The sequence below is a fragment of the Bos javanicus genome, chromosome 1 (genome assembly GCF_032452875.1).
Source record: "Bos javanicus breed banteng chromosome 1, ARS-OSU_banteng_1.0, whole genome shotgun sequence".
Lineage (NCBI taxonomy): Eukaryota > Metazoa > Chordata > Mammalia > Artiodactyla > Bovidae > Bos > Bos javanicus.
Genome location: NC_083868.1, coordinates 137,449,334 through 137,473,893, shown reverse-complemented (window position 1 = coordinate 137,473,893; position 24,560 = coordinate 137,449,334).

Genomic DNA, 24,560 nt, shown 5'->3' with positions numbered 1-24,560 from the left:
GCACAAACCTGGTTTGAACCACAAAGATCTAGGATAATGAAAAATATCCTGGACATGACTTTGTACTCATGAGTAACCCGATTCCAATGTCCTCTATCCCTAGATGACATGCCAAGCCTGTCCTGCTCTCTGGCTCCACCCCAGAAGCTCACTGGAGCTCCTCACTCTCTTCCAGACCATCTACATGAGATAACAGCAGGAGGCCCCAGAGATGGGGATGGAGGTAAGGAATAAGTCCCCAGAAAGTCAATGCCAGGATGAAAATTGAGCTTTGCAATCTGAGTTCTAACCCTGGTTTCTGATCCCAAGGTCACCCTTTCTGTGGGAGGATCCTGTTTCTCCCCGACTTCAGACCTCACAGTCATGGTGGATTACCAATCTGGCATGGAGGCACCACCTTAAAAGGCATGAATGCTGCTTTCCAGCTGACATTATAAATAGCTGTGGGAGAAACAATCTGATTTTATTTTCATTACATAACTTGAAGAAATGGTAGCTCTGATTTTTTGTGTGTGGGGGAAGAGGGGGTGGAGGGGTGCTTTCTAGGTGGCACTAGTGGTAAAGAACCCACCTACCAATGTAGGAGGCTCAAGAGAGGTAGTTCCATCCATGGGTTGCGAAAATGCCCTAGAGGAGGGCATGGCAACCCTCTCCAGTATTTTTGCTTGAGAATCCCATGGACAGAGGATCCTGGCAGGCTATAGTCCATTGGTTTGCAAAGAATCTGACATGACTGAGCAACTTAGTACACACCCATGAGATTTGAGGGGAAGGGTGTGTATGTGTGTGTGTATCTGTGTGAGTGTGTGCATGTACACACTCAGTCATCTATGTGTACTTTGGTTCACTGAATTTCTGCCCTCTTTTGGACAGATCTCAGGATTCATTTAGCAGATGGTCTGCCAAGGGCCTGATAGAGCATACTACACTTCCATGTTAGATGTTTATGGAACTTCTGATCAGAGTGGGAGCAGGGGTAATAAAGATAACTTAGAAAGCCCCAGAAACAATTAAGAACTTTTATTCAAAATACCAAATCAGGACAGTTCTTTGTAGCACTTTGTAGTTTACAAAATGCTTTCATATTCACTATCACATTTGACCTTCCCAACCATCCATCAATGTACATGTGTATTTCAATTTTATAGATAAGGCCAGTGTGACTCAGAGAGGAAAAAGGATGGGTCCAAGGCCACAGAGTGACTAAATGGAAGAGAGGTTCTTTTCACTTCACAACCTGATGGCTTAAAGTTTCCTGTCCTTCTATCCTTTTACTATCTCACAAAACTACCTAGCTCCTCCCTCCAAGAGGCACACGAAGAATGATGAAAAGGACACAGAGTCATCCCAGAAAGGACTCCAAAGCTTTCAATACACACTTTAAAAAATTAGAATTAGATGTTGTTCTTCCCATGTAGCAACATCTTTCAAACACCTCTCAAACTGATTTTTAATTACCAAGGGCACCTCTAATAGAACAAACCCATAGGGGCAGAACAGTACAGAAGAACAGGTTCATTTGTCAAAGATTTTAGGAAGGCCATGTCTCCCTGTACAGCAGGAAATTAACTATTTGTCTGTGAGAAGCTGTAAAGCAATTCTTTACCAATATGTGAAACTTTATTCTGATGCTTGCATGTGAGCTGTGAAGATTAGGAAACAGTGTGGATGTGCAGAGTGTATTATTGGGTCTATAACTGTCTCTGTGTGAGCTTCAGCTGTATAGTTCTCAACCCATGTAATGAAAGTTGGGGGAGACAGGAACCTCTGCGTTCCTGTGACCACTGAGTGGCCATTCCAAGAAAAGAATGAAGAATCTACACAAGGGTCATGTATTCCAGCCATCCCCAGCCTTTTTAGCATTAGGGACTGGTTTCATGGAAGAAATTTTCCATGGGCCAGGGATGGGGGGTGGTTTCAAGATGATTCAAGCACATTACGTTTATTGTAGACTTTATTTCTATTATAATTACATTGTGAGAGAGAATGAAATAAGTATTCAGCTCACCATAACACAGAATAAGTGGGAGCACTGAGCTTGTTTTCCTGCAATTAGATCTTACCATCTGAGGGTGATGGGAGACAGTAACACTTAAAGCAGTAACACTCAATATCATTTTTCTTGTTGTCACTGCAGAAAACCCTGCTTCACAAAGATAGGATGTTGGAAGTGGAAGCAGACTTTTCAGTGCATTTGTGGCAATCTCAGGATATTCTGCCTTGACTTTAACCCAGAATTTAGGGAGATTTGAAGTTGTCTCAAACATACTTTTAGGGCCACTGTCATTTGCAGTTTTAGACAATAGGTGGCCATAGAGGTAAAGAACCTGCTTGCCAGTGCAGGAGACATAGGACCCGTGGGTTTGATCCCTAGGTTGGGAAGGTCCCCTGGAGGAGGGCATGACAACCCACTCAGTATGCTTGCCTGGAGAATCTCATGGACAAAGGAACCTTGCAGGCTACAGTCCATAGTGTCTCAAAGAGTTGGACACAACTGAAGTGACACCACACACAGCACAATGCAAGTAATGGGGAGGAGTTGTAGATACAGATGAAGCTTCTCTCACTTGTCCATTGCTCAGTTTCTGCTGTGTGGCTTGGTTCCTAACAGGCAATGATGGTTATGGCCTGGGGACTGGGGACCCCTGGCATATTCAATGCACATCTTTTCAAAGACACAGATGGAAATTTGAAGATGACTGATTAGAAAACATCTCAAGTCTCTCTCAAGACAGCTGCAGAACTCTACTAATTTTAATGCTAACGAGGCCCAATGAGTGCTAAATAGCTTCAGTCATGTCTGACTCTGAGACACTATGAACTATGAGGTTCCTCTCTCCATGGGATTCTCCAGGCAAGAATACTAGAGTGGGTTGTCACAGGAGGACTGCCATGTCCTCCTCCAGAGGATCTTCCCAACCCAGGGATTGAACTGTGTCTCTTATGTCTCCTACACTGGTAGGTGGGTTCTTTATCACTAGCACTACCTGGGAAGGGGAGGCCCAATGAAAAAATAGTAAACTGAGGCAGATCAGGACCTGATGAATATGGTTCTGGGAGGGAGATGTCAGGGAGGAGGCAAAGGTAGAGAAAGACTGAGGGGAAAAAAAAAAAATCAGCATGACCAAATTTCATTTCAACCCCAAAGAAAGGCAATGCCAAAGAATGCTCAAACTACCACGCAGTTGCACTCATCTCACACGCTAGCAAAGTAATGCACAAAATTCTCCAAGCAAGGCTTCAACAGTACATGAACCATGAACTTCCAGGTGTTCAAGATGGATTTAGAAAAGGCAGAGGAACCAGAGATCAAATTGCCAACATCTGTTGGATCATCAAAAAAACAAGAGAGTTCCCAGAAAAACATTGAATTCTGTTTTATTGACTATGCCAAAGTCTTTGACTGTGTGGATCAAAACAAATTGTGGGAAATTCTTAGAGATGGGAATACCAGACCATCTGACTTGCCTCCTGAGAAATCTGTATGCAGGTTAAGAAGCAACATGTTAGAGCTGGACATGGAACAACAGACTGGTTCCAAATCAGGAAAGGAATATGTCAAGGCTGTATATTGTCACCCTGCTTATTTAAACTTCTATTCAGAGTACATCATGAGAAATGCTGGGCTAGATGAAGCACAAGCTGGTATCAAGATTGCCAGGAGAAATATCAATAACCTCAGATATGCAGATGACACCACCCTTATGGCAGAAAGTGAAGAAGAACTAAAGAGTCTTTTGATGAAAGTGAAAGAGGAGAGTGAAAAAGTTGGCTTAAAACTCAACATTCAGAAAACGAAGATTATGGCATCCATCCCCATCACTTCATGGGAAATAGATGGCGAAACAATGGAAACAGTGACAGACTTTATTTTGGGGGGTCTCCAAAATCACTGCAGATGGTGACTGTGGCCATGAAATAAAAAGATGCTTGCTCCTTGGAAGAAAAACTATAACCAACCTAGACAGCTTATTAAAAAGCTGAGACATTACTTTGCCAACATAGGTCCGTCTAGTCAAAGCTCTGGTTTACCAGTAGTCATGTATGATGGAGGTGATGGAATTCCAGTTGAGCTATTTCAAATCCTGAAAGATGATGTTGTGAAAGTGTTGCACTCAATATGCCAGCACATTTGGAAAACTCAGCAGTGGCCACAGGACTGGAAAGGTCAGTTTTCATTCCAATCCCAAAGAAAGGCAATGCCAAAGAATGCTCAAACTACCGCACAAATGCACTCATTTCACATGCTGGAAAGGAATGCTCAAAATTCTGCAAGGCAGCCTTCAATAATACGTGAACCGTGAACTTCCAGGTGTTCAAGCTTGTTTTATAAAAGGCAGAGGAACCAGAGATCAAATTGCCCACACCCACTGGATCATCAAAAAAGCAAGAGAGTTCCATAAAAACATACATATCTGCTTTATTGACTATGCCAAAGCCTTTGACTGTGTGAATCACAATAAACTGTGGAAAATTCTGAAAAAAATGGGAATACCAGACAACCTGACCTGCCTCTTGAGAAACCTATATGCAGGTCAGGAAGCAACAGTTAGAACTGGACATGGAACTACAGACTGGTTCCAAATAGGAAAAGGAGTACGTCAAGGCAATATACTGTCACCCTGCTTATTTAACTTCTATTCAGAGTACATCATGAGAAACGCTGGGCTGGAAAAAGCACAAGCTGGAATCAAGATTGCCAGGAGAAATATCAATAACCTCAGATATGCAGATGACACCACCCTTAAGGCAGAAAGTGAAGAGGAACTCAAAAGCCTCTTGATGAAAGTGAAAGTGGAGAGTGAAAAAGTTGGCTTAAAGCTCAACATTCAGAAAACAAAGATCATGGCATCTGGTCCCATCACTTCATGGGAAATAGATGGGGAAACAATGGAAACAGTGTCAGACTTTATTTTTGGGGGGCTCCAAAATCACTGCAGATGGTAATTGCAGCCATGAAATTAAAAGACACTTATTCCTTGGAAGGAAAGTTATGATCAACCTAGATAGCATATTGAAAAGCAGAGACATTACTTTGCCAACAAAGGTTCGTCTAGTCAAGGCTATGGTTTTTCCTGTGATCATGTATGGATCTGAGAGTTGGACTGTGGAGAAAGCTGAGCGCCGAAGAATTGATGTTTTTGAACTGTGGTGTTGGAGAAGATTCTTGAGAGTCCCTTGGACTGCAAGGAGATCCAACCAGTCCATTCTGAAGGAGATCAACCCTGGGTGTCTTTGGAAGAAATGATGCTAAAGCTGAAACTCCAGTACTTTGGCCACCTCATGCAAAGAGTTGACTCATTGGAAAAGGCTCTGATGCTGGGAGGGATTGGGGGCAGGAGGAAAAGGGGACGACAGAGGATGAGATGGCTGGATGGCATCACTGAGTGAGTCTGAGTGAACTCTGGGAGTTGGTGATGGACAGGGAGGCCTGGCATGCTGCGATTCATAGGGTCACAAAGAGTCGGACACGACTGAGAGACTGAACTGAACTGAAATGAATCATGTATGAATGTTAAAGCTGGACTATAAAGAAAGCTGGGTACTGAAGAATTGATGCTTTTGAATTATGGTGTTGGAGAAGACTCTTGAGAGTCCCTTGGACAGCAAAGAGATCCATCCAGTCCATCCTGAAGGAAACCAGTCCTGAATATTCATTGGAAGGACTGATGCTGAAGCTGAATCTCCAATACTTTGGCCACCTCATGCGAAGAACTGACTCATTTGAAAAAATCCTGATGGTGGGAAAGATCGAAGGTGGGAGGAGAAGGGGACAACAGAGGATGAGATGATTGGAACTGAACTGAATGAACTGATGACCAAACTGATCAGTATTGATTTTGTTCAACACAAAGTTTTCTACTGGGTCACTGAGTCATGAACACGCTGCACCTCTCTTTGTTGTTCAGTTGTTCAATCATGTCTGACTCTTTGTGACCCTGTGGACTGCAGCATGCCAGGCTTCCCTGTCCTTCACCATCTCCCAGAGATTGCTCAAACTCATGTCCATTGAGTTGGTGATGACATCCAACCATCTCGTCCTCTGTCATCCCCTTTTCCTCCTGCCTTCAATCTTTCCCAGCATCAGGGTCTTTTCCAGTGAGTCTGCTGTTTGTATTAGGTGGCCAAAATAATGGAGCTTTAGCTTCATCATCATTCCTTCCAAAGAATATTCAGGGTTTATTTCCTTTAGGATTGACTGGGAAAGAGTCAATCCCCAAATGATTGACCCCTTGCCAATCCACGGGATTCTCAAGAGTCTTCTCCAACACCATAGTTCAAAAACATCAGTTCTTCCATGTTCAGACTTCTTTATGGTCCAATTCTCATATCCATACTTGACTACTGGAAAAACCATAGCTTTGACTATATGAACCTTTGTTGGCAAGGTAATATCTCTACTTTTTATTTATTTTTTTAATTTAATTTAATTTTATTTTTTAACTTTACAATATTGTATTGGTTTTGCCATATATCAACATGCATCCGCCAAAGGTATACACGTGTTCCCCATTCTGAACCCTCCTCCCTCCTCCCTCCTTGTACCATCCATCTGGGTCGTCCCAGTGCATCTCTGCCTTTTTAATATGCTGTCTAGGTTGGTCATAGCTTTTCTTCCAAGGAGCAAGTGTTTTTTAATTTTGTGGCTGCAGTCACCATCTGTGGTGATTTTGGAGCCCAAAAAATAAAGTCTGTCATTGTTTCCATTGTTTCCCCATGTATTTGCCATGAAGTGATGGGACCAGATGCCATCATCTCAGTTTTTTTATTGTTTAGTTTTAAGCCAGCTTTTTCCCTCTCCTTTTTCACTTTTGTCAAGAGGTTCTTTAGTTCCTCTTTGCTTTCTGCCATAAGGGTGGTGACATGTGCATATCTGAGGTTATTGATATTTCTCCTGGCAATCTTGATTCCAGCTTGTGCTCCATCCAGCCCAGCATTTCACATGATGTATTCTGCATATAAGTTAAATATGCAGGGTGACAATATACAGCCTTGACATACTCCTTTTCCTATTTGGAACCAGTCCATTGTTCCATGTCTGGTTCTAACTGTTGCTTCTTGATCTGCTTACAGGTTTCTCAGGAGGCAGGTCAGGTGGTCTGGTATTCCCATCTCTTTTAGAATTTTCCACAATTTATTGTGTTCCGCATAGTCAAAGGCTTTAGCATAGTCACTGAAGCTGAGGCAGAGGTTTTTCTGGAATTCGCTTGTGTTTTTAATGATCCAACAGATGATTGCAATTTGATTTCTGGTTCCTCTGCCTTTTCTAAATGCAACTTATACATCTGGAACTTCTTGGTTCATGTACTGCTGAAGTGTATCTTGGAGAATTTTGAGCATTACCTTGATGAAAACTGACCTATTCCAGCCCTCTGGCCACTGCTGAGTTTTCCAAATTTGCTGTCATGTTGAGTGCAGCACATTCACAGCATTATCTTTTAGAATTTGCAATAGCTCAACTGGAATTCCATTCCCTCCACTAGGTTTGTTCGTAGTGATGTTTCCTAAGGCCCACTTGAGTTTGCACTCCACAGTGTCTGGCTCTAGGTAAGTGATAAAACGATCATGGTTATCTGGGCCATGAAGATCTTTTTTGTATAATTCCTCTGTGTATTCTTGCCACCTCTTCTTAATATCTTCTGCTTCTATTAGGTCCATACTGTTTCAGCCCTTTATTGTGCCCACCTTTACATGAAATGTTCCCTTGGTATTCTAATTTTCTTGAAGAGATATCCAGTCTCTCCCATTCTGTTGTGTTCTGTTTCTTTGCATTGTTCACTTCAGAAGGCTTTCTTTTCTCTACTTTCTATTCCTTGTAACTCTCCATTTAGTTGGGTTTATTTTTCTTTTCTCCTTTGCCTTTCACTTCTCTTCGTTTCTCAGCTATTTGTAAGGTCTCTTCAGACAGCCATTTTATCTTTTTAAATTTCTTTATCTCAGCGATTGTTTTGATCACTGCCTCATGTCCAGTGCTAGGAACCTCCATCCATAGTTCTTCAGGGACTCTGTCTATCAGATCTAATCCCTTGAATCTATTTGTCACTTCTACTATATAATTGTATGTGTTTTGATTTAGGTCATACCTGAATGGCATATCTTAATGCCCATTAACACAAACACTCTGAAGAGAATAACAGGTAATTCCTGTTACAGGGCTTCAGCTCATTTTTAAGGAAGGTATTTGAGATTACATGAAAGTCAGATTGTCAAAACATACCAACATGTAACCAAAATCTTACCCAGTTATCAAACTTTTCTAATAATTTCAAAGATATAGGTAACTACAAGACTCAGACAAAGCAAAGAGAGGCCTGGGGACTTCAGACACTAACTTCTGATCCATCTCACTTTAGGCCCAGACTAACCTACGAGTCTCCGAGCAATGTGCACAGTTCATATCACTTACACAGAACAGTGAAGAACTCAGCTTACCTCCCATTTCCTAAGGATCTGTGACCTATTAATTTATTAATCCCTAGGTATAGGTTTAGAATAAGATCCTATATCTTTTCTTAAGATTTAAATTTAGGATAAAATCCTTGAAACCCTCCAAAAGCATCATATAGACAAGGACTGAACATATTTTCTAGGAAAACTGTCATTTAGCTTCTTTACTAGGAAATTTGATTGTATCTCTTGCTTTCTTTCTTTTCCAGGAGTATCACCCCCAATAAAAAGAGAGTAGATAGAAGGTCTCCAGCTGGTTCTTCCCTTCCTGGCACAGGACTGTGTGTGAGATGGCCCTGTGTGGTCCTCCAGGCTGACATGAGCTCTGTTGATTTGGGATCTGAGAGCACTACCCTACTTATGTCCAAGTTCTGACCAGGGTTAAAGTGGAAGGTGGAAAGTCAACTTGAAGGACAGATGACTCATTATTTTATTTGTTCTTTTCACTTAGTAGCTGTCATTTTTATGTAGCACTTTTGACTATGCAGAGCATTTCAACCTGCATTATTCCAACTGACATGCAAAACAATCCTAGAAGACAGCAAAGAAGAGAAAGGTTTATAATTGATGAAACTGAGAATCAGTTTCAAGTAAAAAGAGGTGATTTAAGGTCTATTTGACCCTCAAGTTCATGCTCTATCCCCTGCATGACACTGCAGGTGCTTTAAAGCATAGACAGAAGATTTGACCAAGGTGAGGAGAAAAATAACAGCATCTATGTTCCTCTTAAATTCAGAGCATTTTCCCCCAAATTCTGCTTGCACAAAACTTTTCTAACTTTGCACAGTTGTGGTAAGGGCTAAGTGTCCTATGCCGGATGACTGCTCTGGCCCCATGAATCACTTTTTTAAGAACACTCGAGTGGGAGAAGATGGATGTGCTATCCCTGCAGCCCTCATCTACCTTCTGACAAGTGTGACATTGGTGAGGTGTATTTAAGGCACTTTCTTCTCAGGCCTCTCTTTTTTCCTCTTCAACAGGGTGCTGATGATTGACTTCTAGCAGATAAATGAGAAAAGGGAAGATAAGTGGGACGGATGTAAAACTGCCTTCATAATCCATCTATACATTCAAAAGAGAAGATATTGTGCTGAGGCCAAACAGGGACATTTAGCATGAAATGCATTATCCATGCCATCTTCCTAGTCTAGAGTCAAGCCTGCTTGGCTCTTAATCCCAGCACAATTGCTTCACCCTGGAAACAGGGTCCCCAGAGCCATCCATTGCCAGCCTATACTAGGACCAAGTCAATTCTAGGCAGGCATATTATCATAAGCTCTTGCCCAACACCACCATCCAGCTTTGCATCTGGGTTGTGAAGCAGTTCTGTACTTAAACTTGAAGTCCTCTTTCCTAAATAAGTTGACAATCTTATGCAGTAGTCTGGTTACCTGGCCTTCTGCCTAGGATCCAAGTCTTTGCAGGTCTTTCAGCCATGTTACTCTCCCAGGAAGATAGAAACTAGGGTTTAGTCCTATATTCATAATGTCTGGACACATACAAACTTCTGAAAGCCTTGCTGGAAATGCTGACCACATTGGCTGGATCCCAACAGCCATCTACTTTCACACTGTGTTGCACCCACCACTTGGTATGTTCCCATTATTTCCTGTTGAAACCCACTTTGTGTATCACTAATTGCCATATTATCTAATATTTGTTACCATATTATTTAGGTACTATTTTATACACATAGGCTACATTTTTTTCCAACTTCCACAGTTAGCTCTGTCCCCTAAACTGCCATCTAACCCCATTAAGCAGATAATCCTAGCTCTGGTCTCATCCTAGTCAACTTTACCTCACTGTTCTCAGAAAAAGCAAACATGCAAACAAACAAGACACCACATCCTTAGCTGTGTAAAAATATCCCACACAGAGGAAAATTCCTGACCAGCAGTCAGGGAATAGGGAACAAAACAGGGAACTGTTTGCCAATCTTCAGGGAGCTGAGAAACCCCACTTTATTTGTTTGGTTTTATCATACTTTCTTTTCTTCCTAAAAAGGTTTTTTTAAGTTAATTTTCAAGTTAAATATATTAAATTACTTTTGGGAAAGAAAGATTTTATGGCAATTGTGGGTAAAAATTAAAATATCCCTAGGTATTACAAAACCAAAATAGTACTGTGTTATTGAAGTAAAATTTTAAGGCAGGGTCAAAATGCTAAGGTCTTGATAACCTTTTCTTTCCCAGGTCCCAATCAGCAGCTTCAAATTATATCATACTCCAAGAACATTCTGACTTCTTTATCAGCCAGAATGAGAAGAGAGAAATCATCATATCACTGAGACAAGTGTTCTGAGTGGGGAGAGGTGAAGAGGGACAGGAATCATTTACAACATTTCTTGACAGCAAGATGAAGACACATCACAGAACACAAAAGTTATGATGACACTGTGGATACCTGCTCAGTCGCTTCATCTTTCCCAGGGAAAGAGTCAGAAAAGGGTAATAAACCCTCAAATGCAACAAGTTACTCTTTTTAGCTTCCAATTAATAATTCAACAACTAATTCAATCATAGAAGAATTTTTTAAATGATACACAATATTGGAGACAGTGTGGTTTTTCAATCACTTTTATACTTTGCTGTTGGGATGCATATGGGGACTTTTGGTCTGAAAAAACTTACTTTTTGTAGTATGCCTCAAAAGCATTAGAAGTTAAATTCCTAAACTCAGCACTTCTAAGAATCTACCTAAAAAAGTAGTTAGAGATGCAGGCAAAGAACACTCATAAAAGCACCATTTATGATAAAAAAATAAATAATATTGTTAAATAAATTAAGACACATTCAAATAATGAAATGTATGTAGCCATTAAAATTATGTGTGCATGTGGGTGTTAGTCATTTAGTTGTGTCTGACTGTAGCCCACCAGGCTCCTCTGCCATGAAATTCTCCAGGCAAGAGAGGATTGCCATTTCCTTCTCCAGGGGATCTTCCTGGAGACCCTTCAATGCAGGGATTGAACCTGGGTCTCCTGCATTGCAAGCAAATTCTTTACCATCACAGCTACACAGTAGCAGCATTTATAGAAAATGGTATGGAAGTTCCTTAAAAAACTAAAACTAAAATTATCATATGGTCCTGTAAACCAACTCCTGGTTATAAATCTGGAGAAAACCATAATTTGAAAAGATATGTGCATCCCAATGTTAGCCAAGACATGAAAGCAACCTAAGTGCCCATTGACAGAGGAATGGATAAAGATGTGGTACATACATACAATGGATTATGACTCAAACACAAAAAGAATGAAATAACGCCATTTGCAGCAACATGAATGGACTTAGAAATGATCATATCAAGTGAAGTAAGTCAGGCAGAGAAAGACCAATACCATATGATATCACTTGTACGTAGGATCTAAAATAGGACACAGGACTTCCCAGTGGGCCAGTGATGAAGAGTCTGCCTAGTGGTGCAGGAAACATGGGTGAGATCCTTGGTATGAGAGGATTCCACATGCCATAGGACAACTAAAGCCCAGGGGCTACAACTACCAAGCCTGGCATGCTGTAACTGCTGAAGCCAGTGTGCCATAGAGCCTGTGCTCTGCAAGGAGAGAAGCCTGTGCAGCACAACTGGAGAGTAACTTTTGCTCACTGCAACTAGAGAGACTCCTTGCACAGCAGTGAAGACCTTTAGCCAAAATAAAGTGGAGCCAAAAATAAAATAAATAATTTTTAAAAACCAAAATGTATAAGACAGAAATTCACATAAGTAAAAGAAAACAGACCAAAAACTAAAATAGGACACAAATCAACCTACCTACAAAACAGAAACAGACTTGTGGTTTCTAAGGGGGAGGGTCCTGAGGAGGGATGGATTGAGAATCTGAGATTAGCAGATACAAACTATCATATAGAGAATGGATAAACAATGAGGCGCTACTTTACAGGACAGGGAACTATATTCAATACCAATAAACCATAATGAAAAATAATATGAAAAAGTGTGTATATATAAATATATACAGCCGAATCACTTTGCTGTAGAGTAGACGTTAACACAGTGCAGTAAATCAACAATAAGTTCGTGCTCAGTTGCTCAGTCATGTTGGACTCTCTGCAGTCCCATGACTGTAGCTGTCAGGTTCCTCTGTCCATGGAATTTTCCAGGCAAGAATACTGGAAGAGGTTGCCATATCCTACTCCAGGGTTTCTCCCAATCCAGGGATTGAATCCACTTCGCTTGTGTCTCCTGCATTAACAGACAAATTTTTTAACGCCTGGGAAGCCCCAGGTAGCACTAGTGGTAAAGAATCTGCCTCCCAATGCAATACTTCAATGAAATAAATTTTTAAAAATATATATCCTAAAAATATTAAATGAAGTGGGAAAGTTTTCAAGACATAATGTTAATGGAAAACACTTGATACAAATAGCATATATCTTGCTATTATACATATAATCTTATTTGTACACAAAATTGTGTCAGAAGGTTAAGGTCATAGAAAATATAAAATTCTTCTCTAGACTTTTGTGTGTTTTCTACATGCAGAGAATGGCTCACTCACTAACTAAGCCCAGATTAGAGTCCCTGCTCTAACTGTCCCATTCAAGCAACACAATCCTTCCAAACAGACTCTATAGCAAAGCCCTTTTTGCTTCCTTCACTAGAGCTCAGATTGCACCATGCAGCTGGCTGTTGGGAAAAGAGAGCAAACATAACTGTCCCAGTAAATTCTTAGTCACAGCACAGTGTGAAAATGGAGATCTCCTGTTCTCACCTTAGTCTAATACATGGCCAAGATTACAATGCTTATTTTTGGAAATCCAGTAGTTGAAGCATTGCATGGAAGCAGAAAAGATGTATTGCTAGACTGGGTTCCAGGAACATGGCAGATACTTAATAAATGTGTGATGAACAAGAGAATAAATAGCCAAAAGAAGCCATCAATCAGCTTATCAACAATGCTGGATTCTTGTCATACACTTGAATTATTCAGGGCACCAGGATAAACTTCTAACTTGCCAGATTTCTCTCTTTAACAGATTTAACAGATTCCTGTTAAAGTCTCCAGTGACCAATAAAAATTCACTAGCTATTCACCTCAAGTTTCTGATTTCATTTCAATTCTGTTCCCTGCCTTCCATCCCAGCCCTTTCAGACATACGGGCTACTCTACTAGGTTACTAAATCCCACCAGTGCAGATGTTGAAAAATTTACTTTGTGAGAATGCCTGCATGCCCCTCTTCATCTTACAAGGGACTCCATCTTACAAGGGATGGTACAACTGCTAGTCAGGGTACTTTAGCCAGGATGATGAACAGTAGTTATATTACAACAAATTCTGAATGGGAAAGCCTACCGAGGTTTAAACACTAGATAACCCTGCTACAGAACCTTAGATATGAGAACTGGACCATAAAGAAGGCTGAGGACCTAAAAACTGATGCTTTCAATGTGGTGCTGAAGAAGACTCTTGAGAGTCCCTTGGACAGCAAGGAGATCAAACCTGTCAATCCTAAAGGAAATCAACCCTGAATATTCATTGAAAAGACAGATGCTGAAGATCCAATACTTTGGCCACATGATGTGAAGGGCCAACTCATTGGAAAAGACCCTGATGCTGGTAAAGATTGAGGTCAAGAGGAGAAGGGGATGACAGAGGATGAGATGGTTGGAAGGCATCACTGACTCAATGGACATGAGTTTGAGCAAACTCTGGGAGATGGTTAAGGACAAGGGAGTCTGCCATGCTGCTGTTCATGGGGTCCCAGAGTTGGACACAACTTAGCAACTGAACAACACAACAGAGCTATCAATCTGAAGACCAGAAGTGAGGACAAGTTCATGGTTGGAGATGAACTGGGAAATTAGAGGATGAATATCAGAGGCTAGAGAAAACCAGGAACAATCAAATGGTCAGGAGCAGAGATGGGAATAAGCTCCAGGTGGTGGCTACAAGCACACACAGTTGTTTTATTTGGCTTTTTAAAGTATTTGGGAAAACTGACCTGGTAGAAAGGGCAAGAGGCAGAGAAGACCATACACAATATGAGAAGAGGAGTTGATCAGGTCCTAATAACTCCCTACTGTGGTGCTGGATACAGTGTGTAGCTCCATGAGATTAAGACCCCCATTCAAAAGAAAAACCCATTCATTCATTCATTCTCATTGGTCAGTCAAAGCCAGAAATTAGGAGCCAGCTGTGAAGAAGTGAGAAAATATGCAGAGAGAAACCCTGAGGGGAGACCCAAGGATATCTCTGTGGCCATGATAGCTACCTTTGTCAGTTGTGCATGCTGCCTTGCTCACAAGCAACACTCAGGAGAGGCTTGCTGGGGATTGTGTATGTGTTTATGACATTACAATGTTAACTAGGATCTCAGAGAATAGCCCAAATGATTTTATCTTTGCATACATACAGGAGGTTTGGGATTAGGTGAGGATACATTTGACTTGAAACTGCAGGATTTGATAGCACCTTGGCAGCTATGTAGACTGGGTACATGTCCTCCAGTTCTTGAGCTGTATTATTCCCCTCCTTCTTCTCCACCTCTCTCCCTTCTCTTCTATCCCTCCTGCTTCCCCTCTCATTTTCTCCCCTTCTCTCCCTTTCTCTCTCTCTGCTTCCTGATTTCCAAGAAACAGGACCTGATGGGTCCAGTTCATCACTGAAGTCAAGGCCATATTATATACAGGTCTCTGGCAAGCCTATGGTTCAACTGGAAAAGGAACAAGCTAATATTCACTTTGTAGGACTATTGTAAAGATTTAAACAAGGTGAAAATGAGTAAATGTACCTAGCATATATGATGGGCATATAGACATTCACGAAGATGCTTTATATTCTCTTTTCCTCTCTCTATAGTCACCCAAATTAAATCTTAAGTCTTTAGCTTTTCTTCAGAACATAATTCCTAGTCCCTAGTTACTAAGAGATGTTTTTAATTCCCTGGCTCTCCCACATCACTTCTTAAAATTGTCCATCTAAAAGCCCATGACACCTCCTTCCCTATTCTCATAGCTGTTCAAAATATCTGTTCCTTTTACTGATGAGGAAATTTAGACATAGAGAGTTTAAGTGAATATTCCCATGCAGTCAGTAAATGGCAGAACTGGGATCCAACAAAGCCAAGATCTTTGTTATTTTAATTGTACCATGAAAAATTGCCTCAAACTGTGGTGAAATGCTAATATTAGAGAAAGAGAACATTCCTCTATCCTGGCGCCAAAGAGTCAAATCAAAATATTCAGAATCCCTTGTTGGTAGATGTTTATCTAAACTTTGTATCCAGGGATAGCTTCTAACAGGAAGGATGCAGATCTAGGGGCAGCCTCCATGCGGAAGTTGTTGTCTTAAGCACACAAGGAAAACCACAAAACCACAGGTGTGATATCAGAATCTGGTCCAAACTGAGGGTGTGGCTTGTTGAATCATACCTAGTTCAGCTTGTGGAATCCCTAAGCTTATAAAGCATTATGTTCTTCAGGCAGAGTGGTTTAGAGAAGGGATGAAATAACATAAGAAAAGGATTTAACTTAACAAGGTTCAAATGTACTATTTTACTTATTATGAAGGCATATAAAAAAAACTATACAGAACACCCAAGTTAATCACTGCCTCACAATTGTTCCACCAAATAAATATAGATAAATATTGATTCAGCTTCTTTCTTCCCTTTTTTATCTTAATATATATTTTATTGAAGTATAGTTGACTTACAGCGTTTCAGGTGCACAGCGAAGTGATTCAGTTATACATATACACATACATTGTTTTTGAGATTATTTTCCATTATAGGTCATTACAAGATATTGACTATAGTTTCCCGTGCTATACGGTAAACCTTTGTAGCTTGTTGCTTATCTATTTTTAAAAATTAGAAATGTAGCCTTCTATTTATATTAAGTCAAACAAGTGGAATCAAAATGTCATAATTTTTTTAGTTAGGCAAAAATTCATGCTTTCTAAAATATGTATATATTATACATACTATATATATGCATACAAAAACTTTTCTACTACACTTGATAAAGGCTTGAGAAAAACAGCAAAAAAAAAAAAAAAAAAAGAATAGATGGAGAAATTGGAAAACATAAACTAATTGAAATAGAAGCACTGAATGTGAAACAGAAAAAGTGAGACAAACTAGATAAAAGATCATCATATAGTCCAGTTTTTTTAAACATGGCTGTTCATTAGGAACGTATCTGGAGCTTTGGAGAAAAAGACAAATACCTGGGCAATAACCTGAGCAGTTATTTGAAGAGATAATAGCTGAAAGTTTCTCTATCGTAGAAAAGGAAATGGTCACCCAAGTCCAGGAAGCACGGAGAGTCCCAGGTAGGATAAACCCAAGGAAGAGCACACTGAGACATGTAGTAATCAAACTGACAAAAACTAAAAGCAACAAGGGGAAAATGACAAAGAACATTCAAGGAGACTTCCATAAGGTTATCAACTGATTTCTCAGTGGAAACTCTGCAGGCCAGAACAGAGTGGCATGATATGTTTAAAGCGATAAAGGGAAAGAACCTACAACCAAGAATACTTTACCCAGCAAGGCTCTCATTCAGATTTTTTTGAGAAATCAAAAGCCTTACAGACAAGCAAAAGCTAATAGAATTCAGCACCACCAAGCCAGCTTTTCAACAAAAAAAAGAAAAGAAAAAGAGAAATACCTGGGCATTTGTATTTTTCAAAAACTCCAAGATAATTCTGATATGCATCTGGATTTTAAAAAGTGATTTACAGGTGTTTCTATGAAGTGGTAGTTTGATGATATAGAATTCCATTAATTTTCTGTTGACCAATCATGATACAATGGTATTAAGTGAGTAATAGTTGCTGCTGCTGCAGCTGCTAAGTCACTTCAGTCGTGTCCAACTCTGTGCGACCCCATAGACAGCAGCCCACCAGGCTCCCCCATCCCTGGGATTCTCCAGGCAAGAACATTGGAGTGGGTTGCCATTTCCTTCTCCAATGCATGAAAGTGAAAAGTGAAAATGAAGTCTTTCAGTCGTGTCCGACTCTTAGCAACACCATGGACTGCAGCCTACCAGGCTCCTCCACCCATGGGATTTTCCAGGCAAGAGTACTGGAGTAGGTTGCCATTGTCTTCTCACGTAATCACAATAGTAAAAGATGTTTATCAGTTTTCACAATCAATAGCCAGACAAAAAAAGAAAAGATAATTAAGATTGAAAAGCATAATGGGAACATGATTAACCTAACAATATAAAATAATTACATACAATTGAGGGGTTCAAGCAGAGTGATGTGATAAGTGGAAATGCATACATGCACATGTTTTAATCTGCCCAGCCAGTTTATGTCTTTTGGTTGGTGCATTTAATCCATTTACATTTAAGGTAATTATTGATTTATATGAAGTGAAGTGAAGTGAAGCCACTCAGTCGTGTCCGACTCTTTGCGACCCCATGGACTGTAGCCTACCCAGGCTTCTCAGTCTATGGGATTTTCCAGGCAAGAGTACTGGAGTGGGGTGCCATTTCCTTCTCCAGGGGATCTTCCCAACCCAGGGATCGAACCTAGGTCTCCTGCATTGTAGGCAGACGCTTTACCCTCTGAGCCACCAAGGAAGCCAGAGTGTTACAAGTTCTTCTTTATACGATCCTATTACCAAATTCTTAATTATTTTGGGTTTATTTTCTGTAATTCTTTTCCTTCTCTTGTGTTTCCTGCCTAGAGAAATTCCTTTAGCATTTGCTGTAAAGCTGGTTTTGTGGTGCTGAATTCTCTTAACTTTGCTTGTTTGGAAAGCTTTCGATTTCCCCATCAAATCCAAAGGAGAGACTTACTGGGTAGAGTATTCTTGATTGTAGGTTCTTCACTTTCATCATTTTAAATATATTGTGGCTTTCCCTTCTGGTTTGTAGAATTTCCGTTGAGAAATCAGCTGATAACCAGATGGGAGTTCCCTTCTGTATTATTTGTTGTTTTTCCCTAGCTGCTTTTAATATTTTATCTTTGTCTTTAATTTTTGTCAGTTTGATTACTATGTGTCTCAGTGTGTTCCTCCTTGGGTTATCCTGCCTGAGACTCTCTGTGCTTCCTGGACTTGGTTGACTATTTTCTCTCCCATGTTAGGGAAGTTTTCAACTATCATCTCTTCAAATGCTTTCTCAGGAACTTTCTCTTTCTTCTCCTTCTGGGACCCCTATAATGTGAATGTTTGTTTTAATGTTGTCCCAGGGGTCTCTTAGGTTGTCTTCATTTCTTTTATTCTTTTTTCTATATTCTGTTCTGTGGCAGTGATTTTCACCATTGTGTCCTCCAGGTCATTTATTCGTTCTTCTGCCTCAATTATTCTGCTATTGATTCCTTCTAGTGTTTTATATATCTCTATTTGTTTGTTCTTTAGTTCTTCTAGGTTTTTGGTAAACACTTTTTGCATCTTCTCAATATTTGCCTCCATTCTTTCCCCAAGATCCTGGATCATCTTCTCTATCATTATTTTTTATTCTTTTTCTGGAAGATTGCCTATATCCATTTCATTTAGTTGTTTTTCTGGGGTTTTATCTTGTCTCTTTATCTGGGACATAACTTTCTGCTTTTTCATCTTGATTAACTTTCTGTAATGTGATTTTTGTTATAGTTGTGAGATTGTGGTTCTTGCTTCTTCTATCTGCCCTCTGATGGAGGAAGCTAAAAGGCTTGTGTAAGCTTCCTGATGGGAGGGACTAGCATGGGAAAAGCTGGGTCTTAATCTGATGGGCAGAGCCTTGCTCAGTAAAGCTTTAATCCAATTATCTGGATTAAAATGGGTGGATGGGGTTGCACTCCCTCCCTGTTAGTTGTTTGGCCTAGGGCAACCCAGCCCTGGGGTCTATGGACTCCATGGTAGGATTTATGGTGAATTCCAAGAGGGCTTATGCCAAGGAGGACTTTCCAGGAGTGCTACTGCCAGTGCCCCCATCCATATGGTAAACTCCTGCCAACCCATGCCTCCACAGGAGACCCCCTCCCATCACTAGCAGCTAGTTTTGGTTCAGTCTCCTGGGGGGTCACTGCTCCTTTCCTCTGGCTCTTGGTGCATGCAACGTTTTGTTTGCGCCCTCCAAGACTGGAGTCTCTATTTTCCCCAGTACTGTGGAAATCCTATAATTAAATCCCACTGGCCTTCAAGGTCAGATTCCCTGGGTATTCCCAGTCTCTTTTTCAGATCCCCAGGCTGGGGAGCCTGACATGGGGTTCAGAACCTTCACAACAGTGGGGGAACTTCTTTGGTATTATTGTTCTCCAGCTTGTAGGTCATCCACCTGGGGAGTATGGGATTTGATTATATCGTGATTGCACCCCTCCTACCATATCATTGCAGTGTTTTATTTGTCTTTGGACTGGAGTATATTTTTGGTGGGTTCTGCTGTTCTCCTGTCTATGATTGTTCAACAGCTAGTTGCAATTTTGGTGCTCTCTCAGGAGGAGATTTGTGCACATCCTTCTACTCTGCCATCTTGAACCAGAAGCCTCTCTTGCTTCCATTTTTGAGGTTTTTCCTATACCACTACCACACTAATTTTGGATTATCTGTAATCTTTTTTAAGTGAGTTTTTAAAAATTATTATAATTTGTGATTATCTTGATCTAATAATCTGACCATCATGGCTTGGAAAAGTCAGCTACTGTAACCTTGCAGATCTTTAGTTGTGTCCAGAGAAGAAACATTAGATGTGCCAATGTCCCTTGACTTGTACCCATTGGTCTAAATCTCTGGTGCTTAAGTAAAGATTATTCAAGTGACATCTATGAACCCTCTGCCACTACTGGCTGAGGAGCCAGGCCTGCAATGATGCATACTGAATTTACAGGAAAAAGCCTTCAACAAAACAGAGGATGACCCTTGTTTATTCAGAAGAAAAGACAGATGCAGCATGTGCCTAGTAAATCTGATAACTCCCTAGAGAGCAGAGTTTATTCTTAGCAAATAAAACATTATCCTACCTAAGTGATTTAAGAGGAAATCATGTCCATTTCATTATTCTCATCTATTTAGAGTTTATCCAGTATTTGATCTTGAAGGAATCAGAAGCCCTGAATTGTTATCATATTGAAGCAGTGATATAATTCATAAGAAGGCTATAGACAGATATAAGAAAAGAATATAATTTGTGATGGGGGCTGATCACCATTAATTAAGGTCTTCTGGGCGTTACATATGATATGAGAGGCTTTACAACAGAGTTTCTCAACCTCAACATAATTTATGGACATTTTGGTTCAAATAATTCTTTGCTATTGGGAACTGTCCTGTACACTGTACCATGTTAACAGGATCTCTGGCCTCAACCCAATAGATTCAGTAACACCATTCTTCTTCTCAGCTGAAACAACCAAAAATATCTCTGCTGCTGCTGCTGCTAAGTCGCGTCAGTTGTGTCCGACTCTGTGCGACCCCATAGACAGCACCCAACAGGCTCCTCCGTCCCTGGGATTCTCCAGGCAAGAACACTGGAATGGGTTGCCATTTCCTTCTCCAAAATATCTCTAGACATTGCTAAATGTCCCCAGAGTGGTGAAATTTCCACGAGTTGAAAACTGCTGCTTTAACAGTACACTAATAGCAAACATTTCCTGAAGGTGTACTACAGATTAACCAATGGTTTAAACTCCTTTTTAAAATACCCTTTATGGTCAAATATGTGGCTTCCCAGGTGTCACAGTGGTAAAGAATCTGCTGACCAATTCAGGAGATGCAATAGACCCAGGTTTGATCCCTGGGTTTGAAAGATCCCCTGGAAGAGGAAATGGCAACCCACTCCAATATTCTTGCCTGAAAAATTCCATGGACAGAGGATCCTAGTGGGCTATAGTCCATGGGGTCGCAAACAGTCAGACACGACCTAGTGACTGAGCACACACAATACACACACATGGTCAAATATATTATCCATACAGAGTGGCACACAAAATAAAAATGCATAGTTCAAGAACTTAGTGGGAAACATCCACCATCTGGGTTTGGAAAAAAGAAGAACATTACCATATTTAGAAACTTTCATTGGACCTCCCCAATCTCTACCACTGCTTTCCCCTCTAGGTAACCATTATCCTAAATTTTTTTGTTTTACTTTATAGATTTACTACCCAAATATGTATCTCTAAAATTATAGTTGACTTTTTAATGCAACATTTCTTGGTATTTTCTGAGGGATATGTGCTATTTGAAAGAAAAATAAACCAGAAAGAAAAAGATTTGGGTTCAGGAAACAGGGAAAAACAACACCAGAATCCCCAAGCCGTTGCTACCCAGGATAGAAAGCAATCCATCCATACTGGAGCAAATAAGACAGCTTGAGGATAATTTTCTTCAAGAAAATGAAATTGTATTAATGCTGATATATATGAATATATATTGAGAGGTGAATCGGATAGCCTATGAAAATTTGGACTGAATTTAGGGAACGGTACATAGAAAGCAAGCAAATAAGAGACAATTTCACCGCTGAAAACAAAAAGCAGTGCAAAATAGTTATTCTAGAGCACTAGAATAACTCAGTTGTAAACTGAGTCATAAACTCAATGGCTCAGTTGTAAACTCTTTACATTCGCATAGTGTAAACTCTGAGTATTGCTCTAACTTATAAATATAGTATGACAGGAGAATGGGAAGTGTGAGTATTAGGGTTACAGGGATTGAGAGAGAGTTAAATCCTCTTGTTCAGAAGTCAATAGATAATGCCTAATGGGAAAATGTTATTTTAAAATATGGCAGTAAATATCAAAAGAATTCACTAATGACATGAAACTCCCTCTTAAAAGAGAAATCTGGATAGAGGAGCAGTGCTACTGTTTTTTGTATCAAACTTTATATCACAGTTTGACTTGTTAAATCATCTGCATGTAAATCTTTGATGAAAATGAATACTTTAAAAACTGACTTAAAATGAGTTACTTATGATGGAAGTAAATCCGTAAGCAGTGCTTGAAGAAAAATGAATAGGAAATAGGTCCATGTCCATAAACCCAGAGTGAATACAACCCTTCCTGAATGACCATTTGCAAATAAGTAATGAAATGGTTTGAGATGCTCCAGGGATGAAATGAAATGGCAATCAATGCATGCTATCCCATTCAAGTAAAGATTTTAAAGGGATGTGTCTTCAAGATGCAGAGCACTGAAGTACAGGAAATTGAAGTACTCAGAAAGAAAGTTTTCCTTCTTAGTGAGATATTCACTCATCTTCTGTATTTTAATATAACCTTTGTTTTCTAGGTCAGATCGGTCAAGAACTTGGTAACTATTTCACTTATCTCAACCCTGAGAATCCCTGACACTCCAAACCTGGAAATCCTTAGTTTATTCAAGGAGGCATCTGACATTCCCCAGTAGCCATTGAAAGTTTCCTAGGAAGGACACAAGATACAGAGGAATGAGCACAGACTTTTGGATCAGATCTACTTTGGTTCAAATACCAGTTCTGCTCTTAATCAGTTCAGTTCAGTCCAGTCGCTCAGTTGTGTCCAACTCTTTGCAACCCCATGAATCGCAGCATGCCAGGCCTCCCTGTCCATCACCAACTCCCAGAGTTCACTCAGACTCATGTCCATTGAGTCAGTGGTGCCATCCAGCCGTCTCATCCTCTGTTGACCCCTTCTCCTCCTGCCCCCAATCCCTCCCAGCATCAGAGTCTTTTCCAATGAGTCAACTCTTCGCATGAGGTAGACATGTGTTATTGGTGAAATTACTTAATCTTTCTTGATCACAGCTTTGACATCTAAAATATAATGATAATAGTGCCTATCTTGCTTGATGGTTTTCGAGATCATAGAGATTTATTTTTCTAAACTCCTTAGCACATACACCAGCACATGGTTCTCTAGTAATTTTGTGACTGTTATATTAATAATTATATCAATAATAACTATTATTGTTGTTGTTGCTGTTACCAATGGAGTTATATCCAATCCAATGCACAGTGGCTTTGCACAACAGCTGTTGCTTCCTTTGGCTCCTTCTCCATGGACTCTGACCTTGCTGAGGCCACTAGTGTCATGTATGCCATTTCTGCCAGCTGGGATGAGGGGCTGTAGCCACAGTCACCAGCAGCTTTATAAAGTTTATTGTAAAGTCACAGGCTTCTTAGTTTTCTTAGTCCCTTCTCTTCATGAACTTGGAACTGTCCTTGAGGTCAGGTGGAAACTAAATGACCCTTGAGGGTCAGGTGGAAACTAAATGACTCCGTTCTTCTTTACAATAAACATTTATTGAGCAACTACTATGAATCCAACACAGTTCTCCATGCAAAACATTCAAAAACAGATAAGCTATGGTCTCTAATGTTGAGACTCAACTCTGGTGGAAGTTCTTCATGACCTACACCAGCATTTTCATTCTGTTCCCCCTCTGAAGGATAAGGATAAGAGGCTTCTAGAAGCTACCTGATGGTAGAGACTGACTGGGGAAAATTGGGTCTTGTTCTGATGGGAAGGGCCATGCTCAGTAAATCTTTACTTTACCAGACTCACGTCCATCGAGTCAGTGATGCCATCCAGCCATCTCATCCTCTGTCGTCCCCTTCTCCTCCTGCCTCCAATCCCTCACAGCATCAGAGTCTTTTCAAATGAGTCAACTCTTCACATGAGGTGGCCAAAGTACTAGAGTTTCAGCTTTAGCATCATTCCTTCCAAAGAAATCCCAGGGCTAATCTCCTTCAGAAAGGACTGCTTGGATCTCCTTGCAGTCCAAGGGACTCTCAAGAGTCTTCTCCAACACCACAGTTCAAAAGCTTCAATTCTTTGGCACTCAGTCTTCTTCACAGTCCAACTCTCACATCCATACATGACCACAGGAAAAACCATAGCCTTGATTAGACGGACCTTTGTTGGCAAAGCAATGTCTCTGCTTTTGAATATGCTATCTAGGTTGATCATAACTTTTCTTCCAAGGAGTAAGCATCTTTTAATTTCATGGCTGCAGTCACCATCTGCAGTGGTTTTGGAGCCCCCAAAAATAAAGTCTGACACTGTTTCCACTGTTTCCCCATCTATTTCCCATGAAGTGATGGGACCAGATGCCATGATCTTAGTTTTCTGGATGTTCAGCTTTAAGCCAACTTTTTCACTCTCCTCTTTCACTTTCATCAAGAGGCTTTTTAGTTCCTCTTCACTTTCTGCCATAAGGGTGGTATCATC